Source organism: Phyllobates terribilis, unplaced genomic scaffold (genome assembly GCF_046119375.1).
Source record: "Phyllobates terribilis strain yellow unplaced genomic scaffold, ASM4611937v1 Scaffold_3__8_contigs__length_932513732, whole genome shotgun sequence".
NCBI lineage: Eukaryota > Metazoa > Chordata > Amphibia > Anura > Dendrobatidae > Phyllobates > Phyllobates terribilis.
In genome coordinates, this window is record NW_027362763.1 from 363,386,418 (window position 1) to 363,411,079 (window position 24,662).

Genomic DNA, 24,662 nt, shown 5'->3' on the forward strand with positions numbered 1-24,662 from the left:
TCTTAGGGCTAATTCAGACGTCAGTGATTTTTCATCAGTATTTGTATGTGAAAACCAGGATTGTCTCCAAAACACAGAACAAATGTCAATCTTTCATCTAAAGTTTTCCTCTATATGTTCCACTCCTAGTTTTGGCATTCAAACACTGCTGAAAACTCACTGATGTCTGACTGAGCCTTTATTGTGTCTTTTTTTTGTGTAAGGCCACGGCCCAACTATCAGTATTTGGTCAGTATTTTTTCTCAGTAGTGGGAGCCAAAACCAGGTGAGGAACAATCAGAGAAAACGTATAATAGAAACAAGTCACCAATTCTGCATTTATCACCCACTCCTGGTTTTGGCTCCCACTCCTGAGAAAAAATACTGACCAAATACTGATAGTGGAGCCTAATAAAGTATTTATATTTTCAAACGTGATACATTTTTTTTATTATATTTAAGGGAAGTCGGTCCCCTCCAAATGGGAATTATATGGTTATAACATTTATATAGGGGACCTAGCCCCTATTTAAATCATACTAGTCAAGTAACAAGGGAAACTACAAGAACAAGAGTTAAGGAGCATCCACCTTGTAGCGGGATGGCTTTTATGCTCTTTTGATCAAAATAGTTTTAACTAAGTACCCCAAGTTATTTCCATATACTATTACTATTCATGTATTTATTTATCCAGGGTATTTGCTCATTTTTGTTTTCATCCTAGGTTCTGTATGTTAAATGGCCTCAGTGTGAATGTGCACCTACACACTGCATTTATACCAAAATGTGTGCCAGCCCAATTCGTCGGTTTTGCATGCATAAATTAACGTAATATTTAATTAAAAATCTGCTTTTATTTGATATGCAAATGAGGGCACTTTGGCGCACCTTTTTATGGCTTATGACTTGGGGCACCATCACGCCCTCCTATTTGCATAATAAAGCCGATACTCTATAGTTTTTGGCATGCCTCCAAATCTGAGAGCAAATGCTCTGACACCTGGCTCTTGCTTTCCAAGTGCAGTGAGCAGCAACCACAAAGAGGCAGGAGCCAGGCGTCAGAGCATGCCCATAGCCACATTGTGTGCACGCCCGCACTGACTCTATGGGTGTGCTGCCGAGATCATCCAGGGTCAGTGCACAGACTCATGGAGGAGAGACAGTGTTCGCTTTTGAATTTGAAGACATGTCTGTAAGGATGTGTGAACGCCTGCGCACGTGTAAGTCGTGTACCAGTGGTGTTCTTCAGGACACAGCGGAGTTACGGACGAAGAAAACCGACTCTTACACAGTTTGTTCTCAAGAAAAACTATTTTAACCAGACAAAAGAAAACATTCATAACATTCCACTTTACATTTGCCAAATGGCTGGAACCTCTGTGCTATACAGTGTGGCACTCCAGACATCTGTATTTACTCTTTTTCTCTACAAATTTGCCTATTGGCGTGCCTGTATACACCAGCCCGCTATTACCCTGAGAATTAGGTTAATTGTATGAGTGCATTGTAGAGAGTAGCCTGCGGTACAGCACTGAGTTTACAAACTTAACAACATTTTCCTATATTTTCCCAACCAAATATCCCTCTCCCTTCCCGTAATGTCTTTAGTGATCTCAGAGGAATAGTCCGTCCTCAATTGCATAGAAAATACCCCAAAAATTACTGTGACAGCGGTTTAGCCGTGAGTGAAGTCTATCGCAGTTAAATAACTGTCCAATAACACAATGCTGTGCAGAAACTTTCTCCTGAACAGAAAGAAGATCAATTTTTGGTCCAGAGTCCGTTGTGTGTTGTGTCGGCACCTAAGAGTGGATTAGGATTTCTAGCTATTAAACAGAAAACGTAGCAGTAGATCCGTAAGTCCTAGACGGTGAAAATAGCAATAAACGTATCTTGCATCAGTCAATTTGCCTAACTATCTAACTGCAGGCTATACCTCAGCCATAGATATTTTGGCGCCAAAATGTTATATGATGCGTGCACAGTTACTCTCTGCAGGGCCCCTCCAACTGGTGAGCAGTAACAATGATGCTTGTAGCTTGAGTCCTCAGCGGCGTCCTTCACCTCTCAATGTGGGTCCTGGCCTTTATCGTCTTTTAACAAATCTCGACAGGTTCTGGTCACGAGCAAGTTCAGCTCCAATCTGCCGCTTCTCTGCTGTCTGTGGGATGCTCCCAGGCTCAGATGCTGCTGGATCCTTTCCCAGCAGGTCCTTTTACAGTTTAGGCCATTTCTAGACTGAACACAAGATGGCCACACTACCTCTTCCTGTGTCTCATGAGTTAGACAGTAACCCCTTCTATGACACTTCATATACATTACACAGTCTTTCAACAATACTTAGGCAACAGCGTCATCTTGTGACCAGATAATATCATCATTGTAAAGAAGCAAAATCTATTTATGAGCACAGTGTTACACTGGTATAAACAACTATATCACCTGGATGGATTGACACACATCTCACATGTCAATCACTATAAGGAACCGGTTTTACTACAAAGGCATTAGTCACACAAACGATGCATCAAATAAAAGTTGATTTTAATCAAATGTTAAGTTAAACTATATAAGCCTAGTGCAATTTAAAAAGGTGCTAAGTCTCTTATATAAATGTTTAGGCAGTTTAATTGCCATTTTCAATGTGACAGACTCCCTTTAATTTTTCCCTTCATACTTCCTTTGGCATTTTTCTGATCTTCATAATAACATTTACTTTGTATTACCTGATATCTCAGACCTGAATCAAAGAAATTGCTGTATAAAACTGTAAGCTATATTGCTTATTTAGAAGGCAATAAGCTATTCCTACAGTCCATATCCTGCAAGCAGTGCATTAAAGCCGTTCTATTTCTCTGTTCGGCTTTTATCGCAGCTAGTAAAGAGCTCTAAGGTTACTGCAACAAAAGCTGTGTACAAAACAGATATGGATTAGTGTTACTTCTCACTGGGTTTTGTAAATGCATTTATTACAGAGCTGTTCAGCCAAATTCTTTAGTCTGAGCTGTCACTAACCTGTTCAGTTAAAATGAATGAGTTAGTGAATCATTCCTGGTTGACGCAAATGCTTTACAGAAATGGAAATATGCAGCTCAGAACTGTTTTTATTCCCTTGAATAATAATCTAATTTTATTTCATACCCAAAATTCTGGTAAAAAAAAATGAAAACTGTCACCGCTCAACACATTACAATAGCATTTGTGTTATCCATATAAATATTACAGAACTGGGAGCACAAATCACAGGTAAAAGAGGAGCTTACTCCATAGAAAATACATTTATTTACACATTAAATTATATGAGGACACTAATGTGAAATATTCCATTTTCTTTATACATGCTGTTATCTTCATTATTTATTGCATTATTTATACTATTTATGTTACAGTTTATCACATTCCTTATAGTTACTATAGGAGTATTAGGAAATTGTACCAGAGCTCAGTATCATGGCAGGACTGGAAAGTCTCACTGCTGCACCCAGAGTGCCCTTCCAGCCTGATTTGTGTATAGCTTCTATATTAGATTTCTCATGACATGCATATTGAATCTATACAAAAAAGGTCTAATTTGGGGCATGACAAATGACTATACAGCCATACCACTACCTCCATATGTAAAAACCTGCTGACAAGTTTCCTTTCATAGATACAAAAACCTTAGGCTACGTTCACTAGTGTCTGAGTTACATATTACAGATCCAACACTTATTTTACCCCAAGAACCAAAGCAGAAATCGAAGGTTGACACTAGGATTTTCTAGCAGGTCTGAATTAAGATTAGCTTAATTCAATGGCACTAATCCGAATCACCTTTCCCACCAGCATCTTGCTACTAATGGGAGCTGACATAAATAGAATCCGTGCTAAAATTGGTGTCCAATCCTCGATGCATGAACACAAAATACTAAGAAAAATGCTTAAATAATAAAAATCAATGTAAAAGCCAAAATAACAAAAAACTGTATAGTATTACTGCTAACAATAGAACTTTTGTTAATGAGACATAGAAGTTTTTCAAAAAGAAAATATCGGGGAATAAATATTGGCACATGGATGTGATAGAGACGTAGTTCTGCAGCCTGGCATTTAATAATAGAAAATATACAAAGCACAACTAAAACTTCTCAATCTGTAAATGATAGTCTCATTTAATCATCTGCTGGGTGCCATAACTAGAGATCCAGAATCCTGCAGCGCCCAGAAAAATGGCTGCTCTTTCCATTAGTGTGTCCGTTCTATGTGTTCTATGTATAATTATCTTCCTAGCAGCCTGGATCTATTAGAAAGAAAAAAAAAAAATTACCGAATTAGAATTGATTTCACATACTAGAGAACAATTTTTTACTTGACAGGTTCAGTTGGCATTCATAGAACAATGAAGGCTTTATTTAATAAAGTTTTTTCACCAAAAATGAAGCAAAAAATGCAGTTGCATTTTTTGCAGTGTTTGTTCACTTTCTCGTTGCTTTTTATGAACAAAAAACACTGCTAAAACGCTGAAAGAATTGACATGCGGTACATTTAAAAAATTTAGCAGTTTTCCAATTCAGTCAGAAATAAAAAAAACTAAGCAATGTTTCTATACGTTTTCACTCTCTCCCCTATAGTCCTCCACTTCCTACTAACCCTCCTAATACCTACACCTCGTAATGAACTGTTCATCTCTCCCTCCAACCTACCCCTCCATCTCACCTCCTCCCCAGAATTGTTATTTAATATTCAATCCTGTGTCTCCAAACACAGACAGCCACCTCATGCTCTCTCATGCTCCCAGCTACTAACACTTACTCTTCTCCTCCTCAGTGCTGGCGATACCTCTCCAAATCCTGGCACTCCTCACCACATCCCCACAGTCACTTCTACCTCTTATCCACAACCTGCCATAAATTTTCGTAACCTCTCTAACCTTATACCTATCTGCCCAGCCACTGCTTACCCAGTCCCACTCCAATAAGCACACTTCATCGCATTCAAACAGTCCCTCACTACTTTCAAGTCCACACTCACTGCAGCAAAACAAGCCTACTTCAATTCTCTCCTCTGTCCCCCAGTGCCTCCTCCCTCTCCTCTCAGCCGGGGACTTTGTCTCATTCTTCAAGTAGAAGACTGATACCACGAGACAAAGCTTTTGCCTAAAGTCCCCACAGCCCCCTCTCATATCTACTCAAGCCTCCTCCTCCAAAACCAGCTTCTACACCATTACGGAAGATCAACTTTCCTCCTTACTCTCCAAGTCACACCTCACCACCTGTGAACTTGACCCTATCCCATCCCATCACATCCCTAGCCTTACTACAGTCTTCATCCCAACTCTAACCCACTTAATCAACCTGTCACTAACAACTGGTGTCTTCCCCTCATGCTTCAAATATGCCTCAATTACACCCATCCTCAAAAAAACCCTCCCTTGACCCATCCTCTCTGACTAGCTATCACCCCATATCACTTCTACCCTATGCCTCAAAACTACTCGAACAACACGTCCATTTTGAACTGTCCTCCCACCTCTCCTCCTGCTCCCTCTTTGAGCGCCTACAATCTGGCTTCCGACCGCACCATTCTACTAAAAACTGCCCTGACTAAAGTCACCAACAATCTACTAATTGCCAAATCTAAGCGACACTATTCTGTCCTTCTCCTCTTGGAACTGTCATCTGCCTTCAACACAGTGGACCATTCCCTCTTACTACAAATTCTCTCACCTCTTGGCCCCCCATCTGACCTATCCATCAAAATCAATGGCTGTCCACTTTCCCCAGTCCCACAAGCTCGCTGCCTCGGGGTAACCCTGGACTCTAACCTCTCCTTCAAACCACATAGCCAAGCCCTTTTCACTTCTTGCCGACGTCAACTCAAAAACATCTCCCGGATCCGCACATTCCTCAACCACAAATCTGCAAAAACGCTAGTGCAAGCCCTCATCATCTCCCACCTCGACTACTGCAACTTCCTGCTCTTTGGCCTCCCCTCTAACACTCTCACACCCCTCCAATCTACCCTAAACTCTGCTGCCCGACTAATCCACCTGTCCCCCCGCTATTCCCTGGCCTCTCCTCTCCGTCAATCCCTTCACTGGCTCCCCACTGACCAGAGACTCCAGTTCAAAACCCTAACCTTGGTATATAAAGCCATCCACAACCTGTCTCTAACATACATCTGTGACCTAGTCTACCGGTACATACCTACATGCAACCTCCGATCCTCACAAGATCTCCTGCTCTACTCCCCTCTTCTTGCCTCTTTCCACAATGGCATACAAGATTTCTCCCGTACATCCCCCCTACTCTGGAACTCTCTACCCCAAAGCATCAGACTCTCGCCTACCGTGGAAACCTTCAAAAGGAACCTGAAGACCCACCTCTTCCGACAAGCCTACAACCTGCAGTAACCATCGCTCCACCACACCGCTGCATGACCAGCTCTACCCCCACCTACTGCATCCTCACCCATCCCTTGTAGACTGTGAGCCCTCACGGGCAGGGTCCTCTCTCCTCCTGTACCACTTTGCCGTTGCATTTTTGTTCAAGATTTTTGTAAATGTTTCTGCTATGTATACCCGCTTTTTCACATGTAAAGCACCAAGGAATAAATGGCGCTATAATAATAAATAATAATAAGAATAATAAAGTGTGTGCATGTGATTTCTGAAATCTCATAACTTTTTCTGGTACTGTAAAAAGTAGCTTTTAATTTGCAGGAAAAAAACGTTGCAAAAACGCAACGTGTAAACATAGCCTGAGTAGGTATGGGCATGTTACAAAACAGATCTACTTGTTGTAGAAAGGTGCGAAGTAACTGTCAACGATACAAGAAAATGACGGAAAAACAATAAAACCTAAATTACACTCTACAAAAGTAGCTAAAAGAAACAGATTTCAACAGGTTGTGTTTATCCTTACTGAGGATAAACACAACTCAGTTTTATTCACTGAGTAATTACCGTATTTTTCGGATTATAAGACACTTTTTTTCTACCAAATTTGGGAGGAAAATCAGCTTCCGTCTTATAATTTGAAGGCAGCTTACCGGGGCCCGCTGCATCGCCCCACTCCTGCTGCTGCCGGCCTCCTGAAGCAGTGACCCGGCCTCCTGGGACCTCGCTCCACCGCCGCCGACCCCCGATAAGCTACCATAAAATGGGATTATTAGACGTACCACCATTTTATTTTTTTGATATTTTTTTTCCTATTTTCCTCCCCAAAATCTGGGGTACGGTTTATGGTTCGGTGCGTCTTATAGTCAGCAAAATACGGTATATGAAAAAACATGCACAAAAGACAATGTGATAGTACCTATGTATTTAGGATAAATAGACAAAATTGTTTTTCAGCAAAGTACAGTATATTTTTCAGCATTTGGATATTGTGGTGAAATTGTCCAATAGTAAAGTTCCTTTTACATGCACCGACCACCAGGACTATATGACTGTCCAGGGGCAGACACTGACAGATTGGGGCCCCTGTGCAAGAAATATGTCTGGGCCCCCCTCGCTGCTCGACATGCTGCTTATGGTGAGGGCCGTCTGGCCATGGGACCCCCGGAGACTTGTGCTCTGAGCAATAGGCAACATCTCCGTTAGGATTCGGTTCTGCTGAGCCCAACCATGTATATATTATATTAAATTATATGTCTGGTATCTATACTGTCTAGTATCTGATAGTATACTACAAATAAAAGTACGGAATATTGTAGTATACTGCACTATTCCTTACTTAAAATATTTACGTCTTTTTTTTTTTACAGTGGATGTTGCAACCACTGTTTGGCATGCACAGGACGCAACTGTTCAACATATGCATCATGGTGAATATGCTGAACAGAGGCCATTTGATCTTAAAGAGTTAGTCCCCAAATAAATCAAGTCATTCCCAATCCCGGTGATAAGGGATAATTACTGATTGTTGGGGACTGACCATTGGGATTCCAGCAATCCTCAGAACAGGATTCAGCAGCTCAGCAATGAATGGATTGGAGTGGTGGATGCTTGACTTCTGCTCTATTCATTGTCTATGGAACTGATGGAAATAGCTGAGTGCAGCGCTCAGCATCTCCATAGATAATGAATAGAGCAGAGGCCATGTATGCACAACTCTTCTCCATTCAGGACGAGACTGCAGAGCCGTGTCCTCAGAATCTCTGGGGCCCAGTGGTCGGATCCTATGGATCGGAGATAACTTGATTATTTGGTTAATAACCCTTTATAAAGCCTGGTTGATTTTCTTATCCTTTACAGTTACTGAATCACACATGACCCAAAAACAAATATGTTCACACTCATGCATACATACACATAGATACACACACCCACACATTTATGTACATACACACATACATAGATACATTCATACAAACACACATAGATATATACAATCATATAGACACAGATACACACTCATATACGAACACATATATACACTCATACATACACACAGATACACATAGATACAGATACTCATACACTCAGACACACACACAGATACACACACATACATATACACACAGATAGATACACATACACATATACACATAGACACAGATACACACATACATAGATATACACACACACACTAATCTTCTATATCAGCTGTGCAGAGGAGGAGCTCTGCCACAAAGTTCATAGATCAGCTGAAAAGTGCTGCTTACCCCACAGTGGGGGATGGGGCACAGCAGAGAGGACTGGCTGATACCAGCTCCTTGGTGCTGTGAACCTCCTCCCCTGACCTCTACTATGTGACAGGATGCTGCTGCTGAGAACGTAACAGTGGAGGGAGCAGAAGACGCAGTCAGTCCTGCTCTTCCTTCCTCCACTAATGTCCTCAGTGCTGTGTGGCCCGGGGCCCCCTGGCTACAGGTGAGTACTTGCCATTGGGCATTGGGACGAGCCATGCAGGAGGAGGCCAGAAGCTGCAGCCAGTGAGCGCTCTCTCACCAGTCTGGCTGGGAAAGCGTTCATTGGCTGCGTCTCTCTTCCTGCATGGCACCCCCCTGGAAGCTCCGCTCTCTCCAGCTATGTATCAGAATGATTGCGTGCTGGAGAGAGAGAGGGGCCCGGTGTTGAGCAGCACTGGGGGGCCCCTTCACTGAGGGACCCCTGCTATGGGCATTGGGCAGTACACCTCTGCCTGCAAGGGCCCCCTGTGCTTCTGGGCCCCAGTGCAACTGCACCAGCTGCACAGGCGGTATGCCCGCCCCTGTGACTGCCGATAAACATTTACCAATTGGCAGTCGTTAAGTCACTGTTGAGTTTTGAATTTTTTTCCCCGTTCATAACAGATGCAGCAAAAATGCTAAGGCTGTGTGTCCAAGACGATTTTTTGGTGAGTTTTTGTCGCTGTGTATTTTTGCTGCTTTGAAAACACAGTGCCTTACAGTTCCACCAGAGTGAATGGGATTTATAGAGATATCAAGCCCACTGTGCTTCTTTTTATCTCTGCATGAACTGACCTGCGGTGCGTCTTTCAAATCCGCAGAATGTCAATTTCTCTTGCAGGTACGCTGAGTTTTCTGTGCAGATTTTCCCCATAGACTTGCATTAGGGTAGATTCCCACGATGAGTTTTTGTGAGTTTTTGATGTTATAGAATTTCTGCACCTATTATTTAAGGCTACTTGTGTTTTTTCATTGAGTTTTTGTGTGCGTTTTTTAACATGCATTTTTATCGTATTTTGATGCTACGGTTTTTGACTCTATTGGTGTGTCATTTTTTTAAATAAATCTGCCTTGTCTTTGAAACTTCCTAATATTTTCATTTCACTAAGCTTTATTGATATACTTGGGTGTGGATTACATACGTTTTCGCTGCGGAAACATACTAAAAAAGCATGTGCGGTTTTTAACTTTAGATTTTCTGCATCTAATGCAGGTCTATGGGGAAAATCTACACATAAAACTCAGTGTACCCGCAAGAGAAATTGACATGCTGCGGATTTGAAACATGCACTGCAGGTCAGTTTCCGCAATGTAAGTAAAAAGCACAGTGTACATGAGATTTCTACAAATCCCATCAATTATGCTGGAACTGTAAGATGCTGCATTTTTTACTCAGAAAACACGCAGCGTCAAAAATGCGGTAAAAGCTCATCGTGGAAACACAGCCTTAGATGCGGAAAATCTGCAGGTAAAAAACGCACATGCATTTTTAGTATGTTTCCACAACGCATTAAAAACGCATGTAATTTGTACCTATGTATGTCAATAAAGTTTTGTCATAGCCAAATACCAGGAAGTATCAAAAACAAGGCAGTTTTATTTATAGCATGACATCCCAACAAAAGACAAAGAAACTGCAGCGTCAAAAACGCAATAAAAACTCATGTTATAAAAAAGCAATGATAAACCACAAGTAAGATAATTAAAATAATGGGTGCAGAAATTCTGCAGCATTAAAAACTTACCAAAACCTGATAGTGGAACATAGCCCAACGGTCCATTTATAGAGTGACCGGTGGGGCTATATGACTGCTGATTGGAAGACATTTAAGAATTGGCAGTCGATTAATAGCCTGGTAGATAGGCAGATCGCAGTAAACGTGCAGCGAGGAATCTATAGTAGATATGTCGGTGCATATAGGCTGCCATTGTTCTTGGCAGTGCAAGTCCAGTTTACGGGATGATGCACCGCTGAGAACGGGTGATCCTTTACGATGCACAAAAGATCATTTCACCCAAGGAACGAGCATTTTGCTTGTTCATCGGTTGATCAGCAGGTTTTTTACACGGCAAGATGATCTAAAATGCTTGTTCAAGATAATCTTTCAGTGTAATGCAGCCTAAGGGCTCATTCAGACATCCGTGTAAATCAGTTCGAGATTGGAACGAAATGCTTGGACTAGCCACAGCACTCCCAGCCTAAGCGTGATAGCCTCATAGAAATATACAGTGCTCAAAAAAATAAAGGGAACACTTAAACAACACAATGTAACTTTAAGTCAATATTACTTCTGTGAAATCTACCTGTCTAGTTATGAAGCAACACTGATTGTGAATCAGTTTCTCCTGCTGTTGTGCAAATGGAACAGACAACTGGTAGAAATGATAGGCAATTAGCAAGATACCCCCTATAAAGGAGTGGTTCTGCAGGTGGTGACCACAGACCATTTCTCTGTCCTCATCCTTTTTGGCTGTTGTTTTGGTCACTTTTTGATTTTGCCATTGCTCTCACCCCTAGAGGTACAGTAGCATGAGGCGGTGTCTACAGTACAACCCACAGAAGTTGCTCAGGTAGTGCAGTTCATCCAGGATGGCACATCAGAGCTAGCTGTGGCAAGAAGGGTAGCTGTGTCTGTCAGCACAGTGTCCAGAGCATGGAGCAGATACCATGAGATGTGGAGGGAGCCATAGGAGGGCAACGACCGAGTAGCAGGACCGTTATCTCCTCCTTTGTGCAAGGAGGAACAGAAGGAGCACTGCCAGAGCCCTGTAAAATGACCTCCAGCAGGCCACAAATGTGCATGTGTCTGCACAAATGGTTAGAAACCGACTCCATGAGGGTGGTATGAGGGCCCGACATCCACAGATGGGGGTTGTGCTCACAGCCCAACACCGTGCAGGACACTTGGCATTTGCCACAAAACACAAGGATTGGCAAAGTCGCCACTGACACCCTGTGCTCTTCACAGATGAAAGCAGGTTCACACTGAGCACATTTGACAAACGTGACAAGAGTCTGGAGACGCCGTAGAGAGCGATTTGCTGCCTGCAACATCCTTTAGCATGACCGGTTTGGCAGTGGGTCAGTAATGGTGTGGGGTGGCATTTCTTTGGAGGGACACACAGCCCTCCATGTGCTCGCTAGTGGTAGCCTGACTGCCATTAGGTACCGAGATGAGATCCTCAGACCCCTTGTGAGACCATATGCTGGTGTGGTTGGCCCTGGGTTCCTCCTAATATAGGACAATGCCAGACCTCATGTGGCTGGAGTGTGTCAGCAGTTCCTGCAAGATGAAGGCATTGAAGCTATGGACTGGCCCGTCCTTTCCCAGACCTGAATCCGATTGAGCACATCTGGGACATCATGTCTCGCTCCATCCACCAACGTCACGTTGCACCACAGACTGTCCAGGAGTTGGCGCATGCTTTAGTCCAGGTCTGGGAGGATATCCCACAGGAGAACATCCGCAACCTCATCAGGAGCATGCCCAGGTGTTGTGGGGAGGTCATACAGGCATGTGGAGGCCACACACAATACTTGGCCTCATTTTGACTTGTTTTAAGGACATTACATCAAAGTTGGATCAGCCCGTAGTGTGTTTTTCCACTTTAATTTTGGGGGTGACTCCAAATCCAGACCTCCATTGGTTAATAAATTTGATTTCCATTGATGATTTTTGTGTGATTTTGTTGTCAGCACATTCAACTTTGTACAGAACAAAGTATTCAATGAGAATATTTCATTCATTCAGATCTAGGATGTGTTATTTGAGTGTTCCCTTTATTTTTTTGAGCAGTGTATGAAGGTGCTACTCTCGGGTCAGGAGACCCGCGGCCAGTCCATGCACTGCGGTCCGATCTCCAACCGATTTACATGGACGTCTGAATGAGGCTTAACATAAGGGCTCGCTCACACTGGTGAGTAGCCAGCGTATAACTCGGACGAGTGCTACAGTTAGGTCCATATATATTTGGACAGAGACAACATTTTTCTAATTTTGGTTCTAGACATTACCACAATGAATTTTAAACAAAACAATTCAGATGCAGTTGAAGTTCAGACTTTCAGCTTTCATTTGAGGGTATCCACATTAAAATTGGATGAAGGGTTTAGGAGTTTCAGCTCCTTAACATGTGCCACCCTGTTTTTAAAGGGACCAAAAAGTAATTGGACAATTGACTCCAAGGCTATTTCATGGACAGGTGTAGGCAATCCCTTCGTTATGTCATTCTTAATTAAGCAGATAAAAGGCCTGGAGTTGATTTGAGGTGTGGTGCTTGCATTTGGAAGGTTTTGCTGTGAAGTAAACATGTGGTCAAAGGAGCTCTCCATGCAGGTGAAACAAGCCATCCTTAACCTGCAAAAACAGAAAAAACCCATCCGAGAAATTGCTACAATATTAGGAGTGGCAAAATCTACAGTTTGGTACATCCTGAGAAAGAAAGAAAACACTGGTGAACTCATCAATGCAAAAAGACCTGGGCGCCCACGGAAGACAACAGTGGTGGATGATCGCAGAATAATCTCCATGGTGAAGAGAAACCCCTTCACAACAGCCAACCAAGTGAACAACACTCTCCAGGAGGTAGGCGTATCAATATCCAAATCTACCATAAAGAGAAGACTGCATGAAAGTAAATACAGAGGGTTCACTGCACAGTGCAAGCCACTCATAAGCATCAAGAATAAAAAGGCTAGACTGGACTTTGCTAAAAAAAACATCTAAAAAAGCCAGCACAGTTCTGGAAGAACATTCTTTGGACAGATGAAACCAAGATCAACCTCTACCAGAATGATGGAAAGAAAAAAGTATGGCGAAGGCGTGGTACAGCTCATGATCCAAAGCATGCCACATCATCTGTAAAACACGGCGGAGGCAGTGTGATGACTTGGGCATGCATGGCTGCCAGTGGCACTGGATCACTAGTGTTTATTGATGATGTGACACAGGACAGAAGCAGCCGAATGAATTCTGATGTATTCAGAGCCATACTGTGTGCTCAGATCCAGCCAAATGCAGCCAAACTGATTTGTCGTCATTTCATACTACAGATGGACAATGACCCAAAACATAAAGCCAAAGCAACCCAGGAGTTTATTAAAGCAAAGTAGTGGAATATTCTTGAATGGCCAAGTCAGTCACCTGATCTCAACCCAATTGAGCATGCATTTCACTTGTTAAAGACTAAACTTCAGACAGAAAGGCCCACAAACAAACAGCAACTGAAAACCACCGCAGTGAAGGCCTGGCAGAGCATCAAAAAGGAGGAAACACAGCGTCTGGTGATGTCTATGAGTTCAAGACTTCAGGCAGTCATTGTCAACAAAGGGTTTTCAACCAAGTACTAGAAATGAACATTTTATTTACAATTATTTAATCTGTCCAATTACTTTTGGTCCATTTAAAAACAGGGTGGCACATGTTAAGGAGCTGAAACTCCTAAACCCTTCATCCAATTTTAATGTGGATACCCCCTCAAATGAAAGCTGAAAGTCTGAACTTCAACTGCATCTGAATTGTTTTGTTTAAAATTCATTGTGGTAATGTCTAGAACCAAAATTAGAAAAATGTTGTCTCTGTCCAAATATATAGGAACCTAACTGTATGTGATGTTTTATCGGATAGCACTCGCGCCAATGTTATACCATGGGGCAGTGAAGAACTGTGATTATTTTCTCATGCCGAGTCGGCATGAGAAAAAAAGTCACTGCATCCTGCGAATGGGAGCGTATCTTGGACGGCGCGCACCCATACAAGTTTAGGATGTCATCTAAGTGCAGTCCGATATTCGCCAAATGACAGAATGGAGAAGATGGAGAAATTAAGTTGTCCATCTTCTCTGCATCTGTGATTTGATTCTCGCATGCCAGATTCAGATCACAGTAAAATGACACCCTGCTCACGCACACAGCAGAGTATGAGCTGAGCGTCATTTACATATAACATCAGATTGAATAAATGCTAAATGAATTGACATGTTACAGATCTGAAACTGCTTCAAATCTGCAAGAAAAAAAATAAGCAACATGTGCATGACACTTCAGGAATGTCATTCACTTTTACTATCCTAGGAAAGCCTTCATTTTTTTGTGATAAAACTGTATAGAAGAAAAACACAAAAAAAAACACATACAGCAAATACTTAACGTGTGCACATGGCCTAATGGGGTAATCTATGGCACTTGGGAAGTTGAATAAAGTCAATAGCTCATTTACTTTCAGTAATGCGTCCATACAATGCATTTACATGTGCATCTGATCTGATCAGATTTAGAGATTATAAAGGCAGGAGTAGGGAATACTTTCTACTCTGCTGACTGACTAGGGGGCACAGATCAGTGCCAATTCTTACCTGTAAATCAACATTATATAATCCTAGTAGACATCTAATTCCTGATCTGCAAAACCCTTTTAAAGTGTCATTCATCATTAAGGAAAGGCCCTATTCTTGGTTATCTATCGCATTGTGTGCCATGAATAGCACATCAAGCCTATTTACATCGAAGTCTCAGGCCTATTCTACGGAATGTCTTCTCTTCAATACTGCCCTAAATAAATACATTTTACCAGACTCAAACAAGGAATAGATGGGAATAAGCATTATTGTATTTGTGCCATATATTATGCGTCATGATAATATACTGTAATGTAAGAATATGAGCTTGTGTTCTGCAGGGGATTACCCGGCAGTGCATACTTTGGAAATGAGCACAAAATTATAAAATATAAGCTGTTCACACATCATGTTTTAGCTGCTTTTTTCTGCACAAAAGAAGCTGCGTTTTACAGCACCAGCAAAAGCTATGAGATTTCAGAAATCACATGCACACTCTTGTTTTTTTTCCTGGCTGAATTTGAGAACTGCAAACATTGGAGCTCCCCCACAAGTGACCCCATTTTGGAAACTAGACCCCCCAAGGCAGCTATCTGAATGCATAGTGAACAGTTGGAACCCCCAGGTGCTTCACAAATTGATTCGTAAAAATGAAAAAGTGGAAAAAAAAATACTTTTCCATTTTTACGAATCAATTTGTGAAGCACCTGGGGGTTCCAAGAGCTCACTATGCATCTAGATAGGTGCCTTGGGGGGTCTAGTTTCCAAAATGGGGTCACTTGTGGGGGAGCTCCAATGTTTGGGCACACAGGGGCTCTCCAAACGCAACATGGTGTCCGCTAACAATTTGAGCCGATTTTCCATTCAATTTGTTAGGGGACACCATGTTGCATTTGGAGAGTCCCTGTGTGCCCAAACATTGGAGCTCCCCCACAAGTGACCCCATTTTGGAAACTAGACCCCCCAAGGCACCTATCTAGATGCATAGTGAGCACTTGGAACCCCTAGGTGCTTCACAAATTGATTCGTAAAAATGAAAAAGTGAAAAAAAAACATGGTGTCCGCTAATTATTCAAGCAAATTTTACAATCAAAAAGTCAAATGGCGCTCCTTCCCTTCCGAGCCCTGCCGTGCGCCCAAACAGTGTTTTTTCCCCACATATGGGGTATCTGCGTGCCCAGGGGAAATTGCACAACAAATTGTGGGGTCCATTTTTTCTTGTTACCCCTGTGAAAATAAAAAAAATTGGGTCTAAAGTAACATTTTTGTGAAAAAAGTTAAATGTTCATTTTTTTCTTCCACATTCCAAAAATTCCTGTGAAGCACCTGAAGGGTTAATAAAGTTCTTGAATGTGGTTTTGAGCACCTTGAGGGGTGCAGTTTTTAGAATGGTGTCACTTTTGGGTATTTTCTGTCATAAAGACCTCTCAAAGTGACTTCAAATGTGATGTGGTCCCTAAAAAAATAGTTTTGTAAATTTTGTTGGAAAAATGAGAAATCGCTGGTCAACTTTTAACCCTTATAGCTCCCTAACGAAAAAAAATTTTGGTTCCAAAATTGTGCTGATGTAAAGTAGACATGTGGGAAATGTTATTTATTAACTATTTTGTGTGACATATCTCTCTGATTTAAGGGCATAAAAATTCAAAGTTTGAAAATTGCAAAATTTTCTAAATTTTCGCCAAATTTCCATTTTTTTCACAAATAAACGCAAGTCATATCGAAGAAATTTTTCCACAATCATGAAGTACAATATGTCACGAAAAAACAATCTCAGAATCAGGGGGATCCGTTGAAGCGTTCCAGAGTAATTACCCCATAAAATGACAGTGGTCAGAATTGTAAAAATTGGCCTGGTCATTAACGTGCAAACCACCCTCGGGGGTTAAGGGGTTAATAAAGTTAGTTTAAGGCCACATTCACACGTAAAATACTGACCACATACTGAACATCAGTATTTGTAAGCCCAAACCAGAAGTGGTGCCATGTTTCTATTATACTTTTCCTCTGATTGTTCCACTCCTGGTTTTGGCTTACAGATACTGATGTGAAATACTGACCAATTACAGAATGTGTGAATGTGGGCTTGTTCACCAAAAACGCAGCAAAAAATGCAGCAAAACCTGTTTGCTGCATTTTTTCATTGCTTTCTATGGGTGAAAAAATGCGGCAAAATGCTGAAGAAAGTGACGCTGCAGATTTTAAAAAAAAGCCGCAATGCTTAAAGTCAGTCAGGAAAAAAAAACATGCGTGTGCATGAGATTTCTGAAATCTCATAGCTTTTGCTGGTAGTGTAATATGTAAAAAAAAGCAGTAAAAATGCTGAGTGTGAACATAGCCTAACATTTGTGTTGCATTTTTGCAATGTTTTGGTGAATAAAACAAACTTCATTAACATGTACTGTAGACAAATTACACATGTAATCTGCCTGAAAAACGCAGAAAATAAACGCTGAAAAAATGCAGCGTGTGAACATATCCATAGTGTACAAAAATAAGACTGTGATAAAACAAGTTATGAAGTTTGATACAGATGATACCAGTATATCCATGTAATAACATAACTTATTCAACAGCATCACCTTAGTGAAATCATATAGCATTACATTGCAAACATGAACATCTGAATGAATACAATTTTATGCGGTTCCCAGTAAATCTAAGTAAATCTAAAAACTACTTCAAAGTATTTCAGAAAAACAATTACCTGCAAAAATCGGATGTATCCAGGAGTTATTATCCGGTAGCACAAAACCATTTTCACAAAAGGCTGCCGAAGACTGCTGAAATATTGAAAAAGAAAAAGTTTTACTTAGCGACCATGGACTACTGAGCCGCTACTCTAGGCACAACAGAACGTAAGTAGCCAGCTTGTGCGTGTGAACTGTGCTCTGACCTTCCCCAGCTCGCCTCATAAGCCCTTTATATCTCTAGGTCTTGCTTGTATATAAAGCATATGCTAAACCAAATTGCATAAGCTGTCACATGTTGTCAATAAGGAAGGCTTAAGTGCTGGCAGAATACTTCACATGCTATGCCTCAAGCACAGTGCCTCTTGAATATTAGATATCTGAAAATAACACATAGAAACAGGAGGAAATGAAAGTCTGGTCTCTTCATAGCAAACATGCCAGTACTCAGAGCCAGATTAGGGGGTCTAGGATATGGATCAGTTCATTTATTAGGTCCCACCAACTAATTCAGGGTGCCCATCAACCACAGACAAAGAGATAAGGTGTCACTTCCACTTTTTAACATTTTATTTATTAACATTATAGCTTGAAACACATATGCAATTCATACCTGCTATTTTCCACTATATAAACATGATGAACTTGCTGACTTCTACAATCTACACCTTGCTTCTTACTCCTTTACTACAATATTCTAAGAAAAAATAATTCCATTCGATACCAACATAATAGCATAATAATGTCTTTCAATGTCCCCCTAATACTGCCTCTATAATGACAAATATTTTGCAATTAAAGGGAGCCTGTCACCTGCTTCATGGTGCCCAAACCGCAGGCAGCTCGCTGCACAACTGCAGCCAGGAATATTTTTCTCTGAAACGCTACAAGACTAGTCCAGCGTCACCCCAAGACAGCTTCGCCCAGCCGGAGGTGATTGACAGGTCCCTTATTATAGTAGAGACCTGTCAATTACCTGGATTCGTCTCTGATGAGAAGTGACGAGCTGGCAAGAGAGTGCACTGTCAGTGAATATTGTAAGCAGAAAATGTGAGAGCAGACGTCATTTGCGGGGGGGGGGGGGGGGGGGCAGGTCTTTGCTTCCTGGGTTTTCTCCTTACACTGTGCACTGACAGCCGGCGAGGGAGTGCATTGTTACTGTGCATATTGCACAGTGACAAGATCCTAATGAGCATATATCAGAATTGACAACTGATGCATGCTGAGTAGGGACTAGCCCAGCCCCTGAAACGGACGTTACTGATGAATCTTCGTTTCAGTGTGGGGACAGAGGCTGCGGCAGTGACCGCAGAATCAGCCCCCTGATCACGACCCAGTTGAGTTTCCCAGAGTGCACTGGGGGTACTCAAACAAAGTGTCAAACAGGAAGTAGTAAAAAAAATATACAATAAACCAGTTAGATAGTGTAGTAAGGGAACAATAGGGACTTTTTAATTAAAGAATATTAGAAAAGAGATTAGATTATGACATTAAATAGACAGGCATTTAGGATTAAAATAAATGTTAGTTTCGGACCATCCCTTTAATCCCTTCACCTCCCAAGCCTGTTTTCACCTTCATGACCAGGCCAAATTTTACAATTGTGACTGGAGTCACTTTGTGGTAATAACTCTGGAACGCTCTAACGGATCCCACTGAACCTGAGATTATTTTTTCTTGACATATTGTACTTCATGATAGTGGTAAAAAAATTTCGATACGACTTAGGGTTATTTTAAAAAAATGGAAATTTGGAAAAAATTTAGAAAATTTTGCAATTTTCAAACTTTTCATTTTTATTCCCTTAAATCAGAGAGTTATGTCACAAAAAATAGTTAAAAATTAACATTTCCCACTTGTACGAGGGGCATTCATTAAAGATTTCCCCTGACCCACTTCTATTTATCACAGGATGCTGAAACTTCACATGTGTAATGATATAAGTCTCTATAGGTTACGTGCCAATTTGCAACTCAGAGCTGATAACAGTCTTGATTTTACAGGTGCTGAAGTGGTGTTAGGGTTGATAATGGACCCAGTGGAATACAGAGCAGTCATCAAGTTCCTTTACTTGAAAGGCCACACACCAAAGGAGACGTTCCATGAGATGAAAGAGGTTTATGTTGATGATTCCCCATCATATGATGTAGTCAAGAACTGGCATTGTCAATTGAAATGTGGACGGACTTCGATGCAAACAGCTCTAATTCCAGGGTGACCCCACTCTGCTATTGATGAACACACCATCCAACAAGTGGAGGTCGCCATTTTGTAAAATCGCCGCTTAACCATTCGCCACCTAGCCCAAAATGTCAAGGTTAGTGTGGGGTCCGTGGAAAAAATCATCCAAGACCATCTTCACATGCATAAGGTATCCGTTCGCTGGGCTCCCCGGCTGCTCACACCTTTCCAGAAGCAGGAACGAGTCAAATGCTCTTGACGATGTGCCATGGAAACCAGGAGGACTTTTTCAACAGACTGATCACACAGGATGAAAGCTGGGTCCATCACTATGATCCTGAGACTAAAGTCCAGTCGATTCAATGGAAGCATCATGACTCATCGCCTCCAAAGAAGGCACAAGCACAACCCTCGGCAGGCAAAGTCATGCTCACAGTATTTTGGGACCAGCACAGAGTATTATTGATGGATTTCCTAGCAAAGGGTACCATGATCACTGGGGCATACTATGCTTCACTGCTGCGGAAATTGCGGGAGGCCATCAAAACCAATAGACGTGGCATGCTCACCAAAGGTGTTCGCCTTCTGAAAGACAATGCACCAGTTCACAACTCACATGTTGCCCAAATGGAAGCATGCTTCTGTGGCTTTGAAATTCTACCGCATCCGCCTTATTCACCCGACCTCGCACCATCAGACTTCCACCTCTTTCCAAAAATGAAGTTATTTTTGAAGGGCAAGCATTTTCCAGATGATGAGACACTTATTTCCGAAGTCACAACATGCTTTTGGAGCAACCTGTCGACTTCTACAAGCGAGGTGTTTACAGTTGCTTAAAGAGATGGGAGAAGTGTGTGTCCCTAGGTGGCACCAATGTAGAGAAGGACTAATAACTGTGCCAAGTTTCATTGCTCTCAGTCCACTGGAAGTGGGTCAGGGGAAATCTTTAATGAACGCCCCTCGTCTATTTTACATCAGCACAAATTTTGATAAGTTATAAGGGTTAAAAGTTGACCAGTGATTTCTCATTTTTCCAACAAAATTTACAAAACCAATTTTTTTAAGGACGACATCACATTGGAAGTGATTTTGAGGGGCCTATGTGACAGAAAATACCCAAAAGTGATGCCATCCTAAAACTGCACCCCTCAAGGTGTTCAAAACCACATTCAAGAAGTTTATTAACCCATCAGGTGCTTCACAGGAATTAATGGAATGTGTAAGGAAAAATTTTCACAAATTTTTCTTTAGACCCAATTTTTTTTATTTTCGCAAGGGTAACAGGAAAAAATGCACCCCAAAATTTGCTGTGCAATTTCTCCTGAGCATGCTGATACCCCATACTATTTTTTGGCGCACGGCAGGGCTCAGAAGGAAAGGAGCTCCATTTGACTTTTTGAATGTTAAATTTGCTGAAATAATTAGCCATGTCGAGTCTGATGTGCTTAAGCAGTGGAAACTCTCCACAAGTGACTCCATTTTGGAAACCAGACCCCCTTAGGGAACTTATCTAGATGTGTGGTTAGCACCTTGAACCCCTGGGTGCTTCACAGAAGTTTATAACATTGAGCCATGAAAATAAAAAATATCTAATTTATCCCACAAAAATGTTTTGTAGCCCCAAATTTTTGCAATTTCATAAGCGTAACAGGAAAAATTGCACCATACAGTTTGTTGTGCAATTTCTCCTGAGTAAGTCGATACCAATATGGGGAGGAAAACTACTGTTTGGGCGCACAGCAGGGTTTATTCTAGACTCCATCTGGCCTCTGTTCAGCTTTGTCCTTTTTTTCAGAGGTGCACAAAATTGTGGCGGTCTGCGCTTTTCTGCATGCCTAAAACGACGGACACTGCAGGATCACAGGTCAGACGATGTCCTCAGTGTCCTCATCTGACTCATTATAGGGAACCTTCCACAAGGGGTTCCATCTAAATCACATATTTCTGAGACCTCGGTGCAAGCGCTCAGCGCAGAGCGCAGGATAAATGTGAGCCAAGCCTTACTGTGATCTTTGGGAGGCAGAATGAACAAATCAACAGCAGGTGAATAATTGGTTTTATTTATTTTTTACGCTGCTCTTCATGCAGTATAAGTGATTAGGCAACTTTATTCTTCGGGTAGGTGCTATTACAGCGATACCAGATTTATATCGGGTTTTTATGTTTGTCTGCTGTCACATACTAAAAGATGCTTTTTTTTGCAACAACAAGTTTTTGCATCACCATAGTCTTAGAACTATACTTTTTTCATACTTCAGCAAACAGAGTCATGCTAGGGCTTCTTTTTTGCAGGACGAGTTGACGTTTTTATTGGTACCATTTTTGGGTACTTGACATTTTTTGATCGCTTTCTATTCCGATTTATTGGAGGCAGAATGAACAAAAACCAACAAATCAGGAATTGTTTTTTTTTTATGCCATTCCAAGTGTGGTAAAATTGATACGGCAGCGTCATTCTTCGGGTCAGCATGATTACAGCGATACCACATTTATATCTTTTTTTTTGTTTTGGCGCATTTAGACAAAAAACTTTTATAGAAAAAAATAATTATTTTTGCATCGCTTTATTCTGAGAGCTATAACTTTTTTTATTTTCAGCTGATGGAGCTGTATGGTGGCTTGTTTTATGCGGGACAAGATGATATTTTCAGCAATACCATGTTTATTTACATTCGTCTTTTTTATCACATTTTATTCCTCTTTTTGTTTGGTGGTATGATGAAAAAGCATAATTTTTACCTCGGTATATATATATTTTTTACGGTGCTCACTGAAGGGGTTAACTGGTGGGACAGTAATAGGTCGGTTTGTTCCGGACAGGGTGATATCAAATATGTGTACTTTTTTTTGTCCCATAAAAATAGTTATTTATGGGTACTATATATATATATATATATATATATATATATATATATATATATATATATATATATATATATACACACTGCTCAAAAAAATAAAGGGAACACTCAAATAACACATCCTAGATCTGAATGAATGAAATATTCTCATTGAATACTTTGTTCTGTACAAAGTTGAATGTGCTGACAACAAAATCACACAAAAATCATCAATGGAAATCAAATTTATTAACCAATGGAGGCCTGGATTTGGAGTCACGCCCAAAATTAAAGTGTAAAAACACACTACAGGCTGATCAAACTTTGATGTAATGTCCTTAAAACAAGTCAAAATAAGGCTCAGTAGTGTGGACTCCACATGCCTGTATGACCTCCCTACAATGCCTGGGCATGCTCCTGATGAGATTGCGGATGGTCTCCTGTGGGATCTCCTCCCAGACCTGGACTAAAGCATCTGCCAACTCCTGGACAGTCTGTGGTGCAACGTGACATTGGTGGATGTTGCGAGACATGATGTCCCAGACATGCTCAATCGGATTCAGGTCTGGGAAATGGGCGGGCCACTCCATCGCTTCAATGCCTTCATCTTGCAGGAACTGCTGACACACTCCAGCCCCATGAGGTCTGGCATTGTCCTGCATTAGGAGGAACCCAGGGTCAACCGCACCAGCATATGGTCTCACAAGGGGTCTGAGGATCTCATCTCGGTACCTAATGGCAGTCAGGCTACCACTGGCGAGCACATGGAGGGCTGTGCGGCCCTCCAAAGAAATGCCAAACCACACCATTACTGACCCACTGCCAAACTGGTCATGCTGAAGGATGTTGCAGGCAGCAGATCGCTCTCCACGGCGTCTCCAGACTCTGTCACGTTTGTCACATGTCCTCAGTGTGAACCTGCTTTCATCTGTGAAAAGCACAGGGCGCCAGTGGCGACTTTGCCTATCCTGGTGTTCTGTGGCAAATGCCAAACATCCTGCACGGTGTTGGACTGTGAGCACAACCCCCATCTGTGGACGTCGGGCCCTCATACCACCCTCATGGAGTCGGTTTCTAAGCTTTTGTGCAGACACATGCACATTTGTGGCCTGCTGGAGGTAATTTTGCAGGGCTCTGGCAGTGCTCCTCCTGTTCCTCCTTGCACAAAGGCGGAGGTAGCGGTCCTGCTGCTGGGTGGTTGCCCTCCTACGGCCCCCTCCACGTCTCCTGGTGTACTGGCCTGTCTCCTGGTAGCGCCTCCAGTCTCTTGACACTACGCTGACAGACACAGCAAACCTTCTTGCCACAGCTCGCATTGATGTGCCGTCCTGGATGAGCTGCACTACCTGAGCAACTTCTGTGGGTTGTAGAGTCAGTCTCATGCTACCATGAGTGTGAAAGCACAACCAACATTCAAAAGTGACCAAAACATGAGCCAGAAAGCATTGGTACTGAGATGTGGTCTGTGGTCCCCGCCTGCAGAACCACTCCTTTATTGAGTGTGTCTTGATAATTGCCAATAATTTCCGTCTATTGTCTATTCTATTTACACAACAGCATGTGAAATTGATTGTCAATCAGTGTTGCTTCCTAAGTGGACAGTTTGATTTCACAGAAGTTTGACTTACTTGGAGTTATATTCTGCTGTTTTGTAGTATCGGTGTCTCTGCCCCCTGACAGGCAGAGACGCCATCACCCTTACCGCCGCGCTCCCGGTCTGGTGTCTTCCGGCTCTCCTGCTGCTGCCAGCACGCGCAGCTTCCCGGGCACTGTGCTTAGGGCGCGCGCTCCCTTCCTCTTAAAGGGGCCGTGCGTGCCGCCCTAAGGAGTCCCCGGCCAATGGCCGGAGGACCTCTCATATAAAAGGCACCTCCTCCAAAATGGAGGTGCCCGTGCAAGGTTGTAGCTTTGTGTCCTAAACTCTGCTTCAGCCCTCAGGTCCCGCTGCCAGCCTGACTACCAGTCCAGTCCGCCAGCCTGATTG

General features: G+C 42.1%; 1 protein-coding gene across 1 annotated transcript in view; it reads right to left on the minus strand.

Moving 5' to 3' along the window:
* Positions 1–1,305: 1,305 nt before the first annotated feature.
* The window catches only part of ERICH1 (glutamate rich 1), a 127,056-nt gene continuing 103,699 nt past the window's right edge, over positions 1,306–24,662 (minus strand). The window contains exons 7-8 of the transcript XR_012318412.1: positions 17,675–17,750; positions 1,306–4,258 (exon numbers count right to left, since the gene is read on the minus strand). The gene's annotated coding sequence lies outside the window, so the exon portion shown is untranslated. The remainder of the gene's footprint in view (positions 4,259–17,674; positions 17,751–24,662) is intronic.